This window comes from Ovis canadensis, chromosome 3 (assembly GCF_042477335.2).
Source record: "Ovis canadensis isolate MfBH-ARS-UI-01 breed Bighorn chromosome 3, ARS-UI_OviCan_v2, whole genome shotgun sequence".
NCBI classification, from domain to species: Eukaryota; Metazoa; Chordata; class Mammalia; order Artiodactyla; family Bovidae; genus Ovis; species Ovis canadensis.
The window spans coordinates 146,733,020-146,742,159 of NC_091247.1; positions in this window are offsets into that span (position 1 = coordinate 146,733,020).

The following is a 9,140-nucleotide window of genomic DNA, read 5'->3' on the forward strand; positions in this document are numbered from 1 at the left end:
CAGTCCATGTGGTCTCTAAGAGTCGGACACGACTGAGCGACTTCACTTTCACTTTTCACTTTCACTTTTCACTTTCACGCATTGGAGAAGGAAATGGCAACCCACTCCACTGTTCTTGCCTGGAGAATTCCAGGGACGGAGGAGCCTGGTGGGCTGCCGTCTATGGGGTCGCACAGAGTCGGACACGACTGAAGCGACTTAGCAGTAGCAATGGCAGAGGCTGGATGAAGACAACAGTCTCCTTCCTCTTTCCCCCACCACCCACTCCCAAAAAGGTGAAAAGCACCAAGAAATAAGCAACAGCAGTCTTCTTGGGGACGGGCAGGCCCTTTCTAAGGTACAGGTCCAGAGGTAAGACGTAAAGCTGAACATGAAGTTTTAGGAATGCTGAGAAAACCCCTCTGCCAAGCCAGTCTCCACATAAGTACAGGTGATAATAGAGGAGTTTGAAAACAGTGGCACATTGAAGATAATCAAAACAGAGATAACATCTAAACCTGGCTCAACCCCTGACTAGATTGACTATCTCCCTCTTAGCACCATGTCCACCTCCCCTACCATGCACGTGTGCGCACACACACACACACACACACACACACACAGCCTGAAGGCTGAGAAGGAGTAAAACTGTACTCATGTTCAAATTCCAGGCACAAATACTATTTACCTCAGTCTCTACTTTGTTATATATGATGTCCAGCATTCAGTGAAAAATTATAAACATGCAAGAAAGAGAACTCATTCTTAAGAGATAAAATTATCAACACAGTCAAACTCATAAATGACTCAGATGTTGGAACTATTGAACAGAGAATTTAAAGCAATTGTGACTAATATGGTAAAGGTTCTTTTGGAAATAATGCACAATATACACAATCAGATAGGGAGATCAGCAAACACATGGAAACCATAAGAAATAGCCAAATGGAAAAAGAACTTGAAGGTAGATCTATAGAATTTACCTAAACTGAATATAAAGAAAGAGAAGTGGGGAAAAAAGAAAACTGTAAGAACTATCTAAGATCTCTGGAACAATATTAAACAATCTAAGATATGTAGGGTTTTTGGAGTCCAAGGAGAAGAGAGTGAGGATGAGATGGAAGAAATCTTTGAAGAGATAATGGCTGAGAATTTTCCAAAAACAGTGAAACAATTAAACAAAGAAACCCAGAGAATGACCAAAGGGATAAATTCATATCTAGACCATCATATTCAAGCAACTAAAAATCAAAGATGAGAAGAAATCTCAAAGGCACCCAGAGAAATAAAATGCATTGCATAGAGAAGAAAAAAATAAAAATTCACACGTTTTAGCTTTTTAGGGATGCCATAACAAAACATCACAGACTAGGTGGCTTAAAAATCAGAAGTTAATGGTCTCAATTCTGGAGGCTGTAAGACCAAGATCAAAGGGCTGGTACAATTTCTTTCCTCCAAGATCTCTTGCCTTGGCTTTTACATAGTCACCTTCTTGCTGTGTCTCACATGGTCTCTCCTCTAAGCATTTGCATCTCTGGGGTTTCTATGCCCACATTTCCTGTCATTTTAAGGGTGCCAGTAGAATTGGATTACAGTCCACACCAATGGCCTGATTTTAACTTTATTTTCAAATACAGTCACATTCTGAGATAATGGAGATTAGAGCTGCAACATATGAATTTTGGAGGGACATAATTCAGCCCACAACAGTTGACTTCTCATCAGAAACTAGAAGACAATTGAGCCTTTAAAGTGCTGAAAGAAAAATAGTCAATCCAGAATTCAATGAAAGTAGCAAAAAAAACAGAGAAGAAATAATGAAGCAAAGTGTTTTGGTGAACAAAAAAAAGCTGAGAGATTTCTTTGCTGGAAAACCTGCATTACAGTAAATGTTAAAGGGAGCTCTTGAAGTTGAAGGAAGATGATATCAGATAGAAACCCGGATCTACATGGAGAGGTGAAGATCTTAGGAAATGGTTAAAATGAAAGTAAATATGAAATATATTTTTCTCATTTTTAATTGCTCTAACAGGCAAATAGTGTCTGTAAAAATGTAGCAATATAGTTTGGTTTAAAAGTAAGATATAGGAAAACTTCTTAAAAAAGATGGGAGGAAAATTATTGGGGTATACTGTTTCAAGGTTAGGTTCTGATACTAAACATGAAGCAATCTTATTTAGAGTTGTATATATTATAAGCCCTAGGGTAACCACTAAAAATTTTCCAAAAATGCCAACTGTGGAGATATAAAGCAAGAAGAAAAATGCAGGAAAAAAGGAACCCAGAATAGACAAAGCGAATAGAAAGCAGCTAGCAAAATGGTTGACTATGGTCCAATCATATCATTAATTACATTAAATGTAAATGATCTGAATACACCAATGAAAAAAACAAAGATTGGCAGAATGGATTTAAACAATGACCCAACTGTCTATAAGAAACTCACTTCAATAATAATGACATGGGTAGATTGAAAATGAAAGGGTAGAAAAAGACAAACCATGCAAACACTGATCAAAAGAAAGCTGCAGTGGTTATATTAATCTCATACAAAGTGAAATTCAGAACAAGGACTGTTTCTAGGGATAAAGAAGATTACGTGATGATAAGGGGGTCAGTGCATCAAGAAGGTAAAAAAATGAAAGTGTTAGTTGCCCTGTCATGTCTGATTCTTTACAATCCCATGAACTGTAGCCTGCCAGGCTCCTCTGTCCATGGAATTCTCCAGGCAAGAATACTGGAGTTACCAGGGATAAAGAAGAACATTACGTGATGATAAGGGATCAGTGCATCAAGAAGATGTAACAATCCTAAATGTGTATACACGTAACAATAGAGCCTTGAAAATTGTTACAGCTAGAAGGAAAAATAGGGAAATTTACAATTACAGTTGGAGGTTTTAGTACTCCTCTCTCATCTATAATTGGTAGACCAAGGCAGCATAAAATTATTAAGGATATAGAATACTGAAAGAACTCTATCAACTATGACCTAATTGGCATTTATCATACAGTAAACCCAATAACCTTCCCTGGTGGCTCAAGACAGTAAAGAATCTGCGTGCATTGTGGGAGACCTGGGTTCCATCCCTGGGTTGGGAAGATCCCCTGGAAGAGGGCATGGCAACCCACTCCAGTATTCTTGCCTGGAGAATTCCATGGACAGAGGAGCCTGGCAGGCTGCAGTCCATGGGGTCGTGAAGAGTAGGACATGACTGAGTGAGGAAGCACAACACAAACCCAACAGCAGCAGAATACATGCTTTTCAATTGCATAGTCTGGGCCGTAAAGCAAACAGTTAAAACTTTAAAATAATTGAAATCGTACAAAGTAAATTTTCTGATCATAATGGAATTAAATGAGAAATCAACAATAGAAAAATATCTGGAAAATCCCCAAATATTTGCAATAAATCAACACACCTCTAAGGAATCCATGTATGGATCAAGGGGAAGGTCATGAGGAAAATTAGAAAATATTTTTATTTGAATAAAAGTGAAAATAAAGTGTATAGCAGTTTGTGGAATGCACCCACAGCAGTATGTAAAGGGAAATATATATCATGTAATTATCAATAAACACATTTTCCCTGTTTTTCTTTCCCTATCATTTTGGCCATGACCTCCGATACTGTATCCAGTAGCAGGTAACACTGGTGTCTTTACCTTGTTCCTAATCGTAAAAAGTATGACTCTAAAAGTCCTTCGTTAAGTATGACATTGTGGGTTTTGGTGTAAAATTTTTACCAAGATGTTTTTTACTATTCATAGCTTGTTATCATTATTATTTTTTTATCTTAGTGGGCATTAACTTCATCAAATATTTTTCTGTATCAATTGAAAGTGAAAGTCACTGTCATGTCCAACTCTTTGTGACCCCATGGACTGTAGCCTTCCAGGCTCCTCTGCAAGGAATTCTCCAGGCAAGAATACTGGAGTGAATAGCCATTCCCTTCCCCAGGGCATCTTCCCAATCCCAGAGATCAAACCCAGGTCTCCCACATTGCAGGCAGATTCTTTACTTCCAAGTCACCAGGGAAGCCCAAATTGAGATAATCCCATTATTTCCCATTTATTAATGTCACAAATTACAATAATATATTTTTTATATTGATTTTCTGATGGTGTTCCTTACATTCTTGGCTATGATATATTGTTTTGATGTATTTTATTGTTTATTCTATAATTTTATTACACAATGAATTAATCCATTTTATGTATTAGATACATTTAACATTGTAGAATTTGTGACTAATATTTTATTTAGGGTTTTTGTACCTACATGCAGAGGTAAAGCGGAACCATAATCTTATTTTTGTATTCTCCTTTCTGTCTTCCTCTTTAGCTGTCACCATCTTGTCATACTCATTTTCTCCAACAAACTTGCTTCTCTGTCTTCTTTCTTCCTCAAATCTAAAAATCTTTCTTCTGGGAATTTTGGTACAAGCAGAATATTTTTCTTAGTTATTATGCTGAGAAATTTAGTTTCCTTAACCTCAAGTCTCATTCCAAGACAAACCCAATGTGTTGTCATTCACAGTCAAAATCCCATTAATGTGTTTCCCTAGGTTTCTTTTTTAAGCTCTCCAAAGAACCAGTGGAAGCTTTGAAATGACAGCTTGTCTTTAAATACTTCAAAATTCAAGATCATATTTAAGAACAGGCTCAGGTTGGAGAACTTTTGCTTTTCTTTCCATTTACAGCCACTGTAAGTGGAAGGGACACCAGATTTTATCCATTTCCAGAGCAAATACTTGGAGGTGTGCCCCGACCATTACATCACAAACAAGCTGGTCATTTAAGTGAAAAAAGGATATAATGAGGAAAGCAGTCAAATGGCTGAGTTGAAACACTAGTGTTTCCATTTCTTTAAAAGAAAAAAAAAATTTTGTCTTTCATTTCTTGAATGGGGTGCATTTATTCATTCTTCCATTCAACAAGTATTTTAGGGCCTACTATGTGTCAGACATTTTTCTAAGGCTGATGCTAAAAAGCAGAGAACAAAACAATAAAGGAACTGGCTTCATGGAGTTTACCATGGAGTGAAAGAGACAGACTCCAACATATACATACATAGTTTAAAACAAGGTAGTCGTAAATGCTAGTGAGGAAAAAATGGTAAAGAAACAAAAAAAGTGGCATCAAATGTGTTTATGAATTATGGTTTAGAAAGGGCTCTCTGAGGCCTTCTTTTTTAGTCCTATTCTACTCCTTATTACATATCTTTCCTTCATCTCTAAGGAATTGACATTTGAGCCAATACCTGAATGAAGTAGGTAGCTCGCCATACAGATGTCTGATTGAAGAGTTGTCTAGGTAGAAGAAAAGGAGATGTACCCTGATGCGAATGTATACTTGACTCTTGTGAGGAACAGGAACATAGGAAGTGTGGCAGGAGCAACGTGGGAGAGGAGAGATGCAGGGTAATTGGGTCTGACACACAGGCTGGGGCCAGATGGTGTAGGACCTTGTAGGCTCTAACAAGAGGTTTTGAGGGTGCCCGTTTTCTCTGAAATGCCTTGGGGGACTATTCCTGGACATTTACAAACAGGAACATGCTTAAATGTAGTCTCCAGTGGAGTCTTTGGGTTTGGGGGACGTTGTTTTTTGTGTGTTTTATTGTTATAAGAACGCTTTTGTGCAGGTACAAGGGGCAATTATATGACCCTCTGGATAAATGCTCAGATTCATTGCTGGCCCTGCAAGTACCCCAGGAAGGCAGAGGCCTGGGATCAATGTAGGTAAGGGCTGCTTCAGGGGGATTTGGATGAATATTATGTGCTTTAGTTCCAGGTGCTGTAAACGGGGTCACTCTGGAATTAAAAAAACACGTAATTTTTTTCATCCACATTACTACTGGTTTCCCTCTTTTAGCAAAAGAGACATCTGTTTCTATGTGTAGAAAAAGGCTTAAGGCTCTGAATTATAGTGTGGTAATTCATGCTTAACTGTTTGAATGGCTGCATAGCCCTCAGCCCTGAATCTACGAATGCATAAGATACTAATTACTAGACTATAGTTCACACTGTGTGAGTTCTTATTGCTTATCCTTCTTGTAGGATACAGATAGCTGGGAACATATAGTGCCTTTGAATGACCAGCGTACTCACTCAAATAACATTAGGTAAGCAGTTCTGCACTGAAGAAGAGAGAGTAAAGAGAAATAACAAAATGGCCTTTGAGACACAGGGATTCTTTCCCACAAAGTGCGTTAACTAATTGACAGGGGTGGCAAAGGTACACGGCCCACTCGTATGAGAATTCTCTATAGAAACTTTAGTTCCTCTAGTAAGGAAAAGGCCTTGTAAACAGAACATATAATCTTTAAAAGAGGTTATAAAAAGCATTGACATTTGCCTGTGAATTCACCTATAGATCTGTCAGGCCTTTTGTGATGGATTTGGGAAACCTATTATTTTGTCTTAGCTTAAGGAAAAAACTGTGGTATCTTTTGATGGTTCAAAAACTAGAACTTGTGAAACCATGGGAATAATACGAATTGGTAGAAAACAATAACATTCTCACAGCTGGACCATCTGGTAGATTATTCAGACACAACCATGTACATCACTGAATGGCTCTCATAAAACACCAGATGAAGATAAGAGCTGGCATCTACTTCTAATTGTCCAAGGCTTAAATTGTCTTTAGTTCCTAAGTTCTGGAAATAAGGCCTTCATTTGCACTGGTCTCAGCATCTTCCAAAACGTAATCTTTTAAAACAAATTATGAGGCTAGTAAACTTTAGGATGAGAACTTTACATCATTGTCAGTAAAATGTGTTCTTCATATAAATGTCATGTACTCTCTTATACACTGTATTAAGAACACCTTCTGCTTTTATTTATCTTGTTTTTTAAAGCTCTTCTTTCTTTAGCAACTCCTTTGTTGTGCTACTATTATATAGAAGTCACTGTTCTGGATGTTTCGTATAGTCAACAAACAGGTATTTATGAAGGGTCTCCTGGATGACGAAGGGCTTGGGGATGCAGCTGTGCACCAAACAGACTAGATCCCTGCCCTATGAAGTAGTTATTTTTAGCATTATTTTGTAGGTGAAGAAGCAGAAGCCCCATGCATTTAAGTAATTTGCTTTCAGTGGGAGAGTCCTGAGGAGCTAAGCTGTCTGCTTTGAAAACCCATGTTCTATCCATTATGTTTTGTTCTCTTGCTTGGTTTAATGCCTACAGTCTTTGAGATTCAATAGTATAATTCACCTTTGGGACAGTCTGAACACCATAAAGCATACTGTTTGTGAAAGTGTCAGTCGTTCAGTCATGTCTGATTCTTATTGACTCCACAGAACTGCAGCCCACCGGGCTTCTCTGTCCATGAAATTCCCAAGGCAAGAATACTGGAGTTGGGAGTCATTCCCTTCTCCTAGAGGGAAAACATAGGCAGAAAGCTGTCATTAAATGCAGCAATATTTGGGGGGATTTGTCTCCTAGAGGAATGGAAATAAAAACAAAAATAAATTGGACCTAATTAGATGTAAAAGCTTTTTGCACAGCAAAGGAAACCATGAACAAAATTAAAAGACAACCTGCAGACTGGAAGAATATATTTGCAAATGTACTGCAGACGAGATTTATTTCTAAAATACACAGACAGCTCATACAGCTTAATAACAAAAAAACAAACATCCAATCAAAAAATGAGCAGAAGACTTAAACAGGCATTTCTCCAAAGAAAATATACAGATGGCCAACAGGCAGATGAAAAGGTGCTCAATAATGTTAATTACTAGGGAAATACAAGTCAAAGCTAAATTGAGGTATCACCTTGCACCAGTCTGAATGGCCATCATTAGAAAGTCTACAAATACTAAGTGCTGAAGAAAGTGTGAGTAAAGAACTCTTCTACACTGTTGGTGGGAATGTAAATTGGTACAGCCACTGTGGAGAGAACAGTATGGAGATTCCTTAGAAAACTAAAAATAAAGCTACCATATGATCCTGCAGTCCCACTCTTGGGCATATATCCAGAGAAAACTCTTAATTCAAAAAGACCCATGTACCCCAATGTTCATAGCAGCACTGTTTACAATAGCCAAGACATAGAAGCAAACTAAATGTCCACTGACAGATAAAGAAGGATAAATGGATAAAGAAGATGTGAGATATATGTATATACTCCATTCCATTGTATATATATTCATAATGGAATATTATTAGGCCATATATATATATACATACATGTTTATAATGGAATATTATTTGGCCATTAAAAGGGTGAAATAATGCCATTTGCAGGAACATGGATGGACCTACAGATTATCATGCTAAGTGAAGTATGCCAGACAAGGAAAGGCAAATATTATGTGATATCACTTATATGTGAAATCTTTAAAAAATGATACAAGTGAAGTTATTTATAAAACAGACTCACAGACATGGAAAACAAATTTATGGTTACCAGAGAGAATAGCAGGAAGAGAGTTAAATTAGGAGTTTGGGGATTAATATATGCACACTATTGTATCTAAAATAAGCAACAAGGACCTACTGTATGGTACAGGGAACTATATTCAATATCTTACTATATATATATATATACACACACATATATTTACATATATATGACATATATATACACATATATGTCAAGTGGGAGAATATAATAATATTGGATTATATTTCTTTAATATGGGATTATGAAGGAGACTATTTTATTCTTAAGATAAACTTGCTGAAGTATCTAGGGTTATGTGCCATGACTTCTGCAATTTAATTTTAAATTGATTTTGATTAAGCTCAAAATGTGTGTCTGTGTTTGGAGAGAGAGCGGATTAAGCAAGCAAATATGACAAAACATCAATAATCTAGGTAAAGGGTGTAAAGATTTTTGTATATTATTCTTTCCAATTTTCTGTGTGTTTGAAAATTTTCAAGAGTAGAAGTTGAGAGGAAAATAAAAACACTGGAGTTTTAAACAGATGGAGTAAAGCAGCAATGTAATGCTTCTGGTAGCAAATCTAAGCAAAGATTGGATTCCTTCCTTTTGTTCAAGAAGGGGCCTACTCCAAAGTCCCTAAATAGGCATGTCTTCACTTCTACTGATGAACAAAGTTTAATTAATGTCTCTGACTCCAAATCTCTAGGAAGTAGAACCTAGTTAATCTAATTTTGGTTCCAATTTCAGTTTAGTTCTGGATGAATCACTG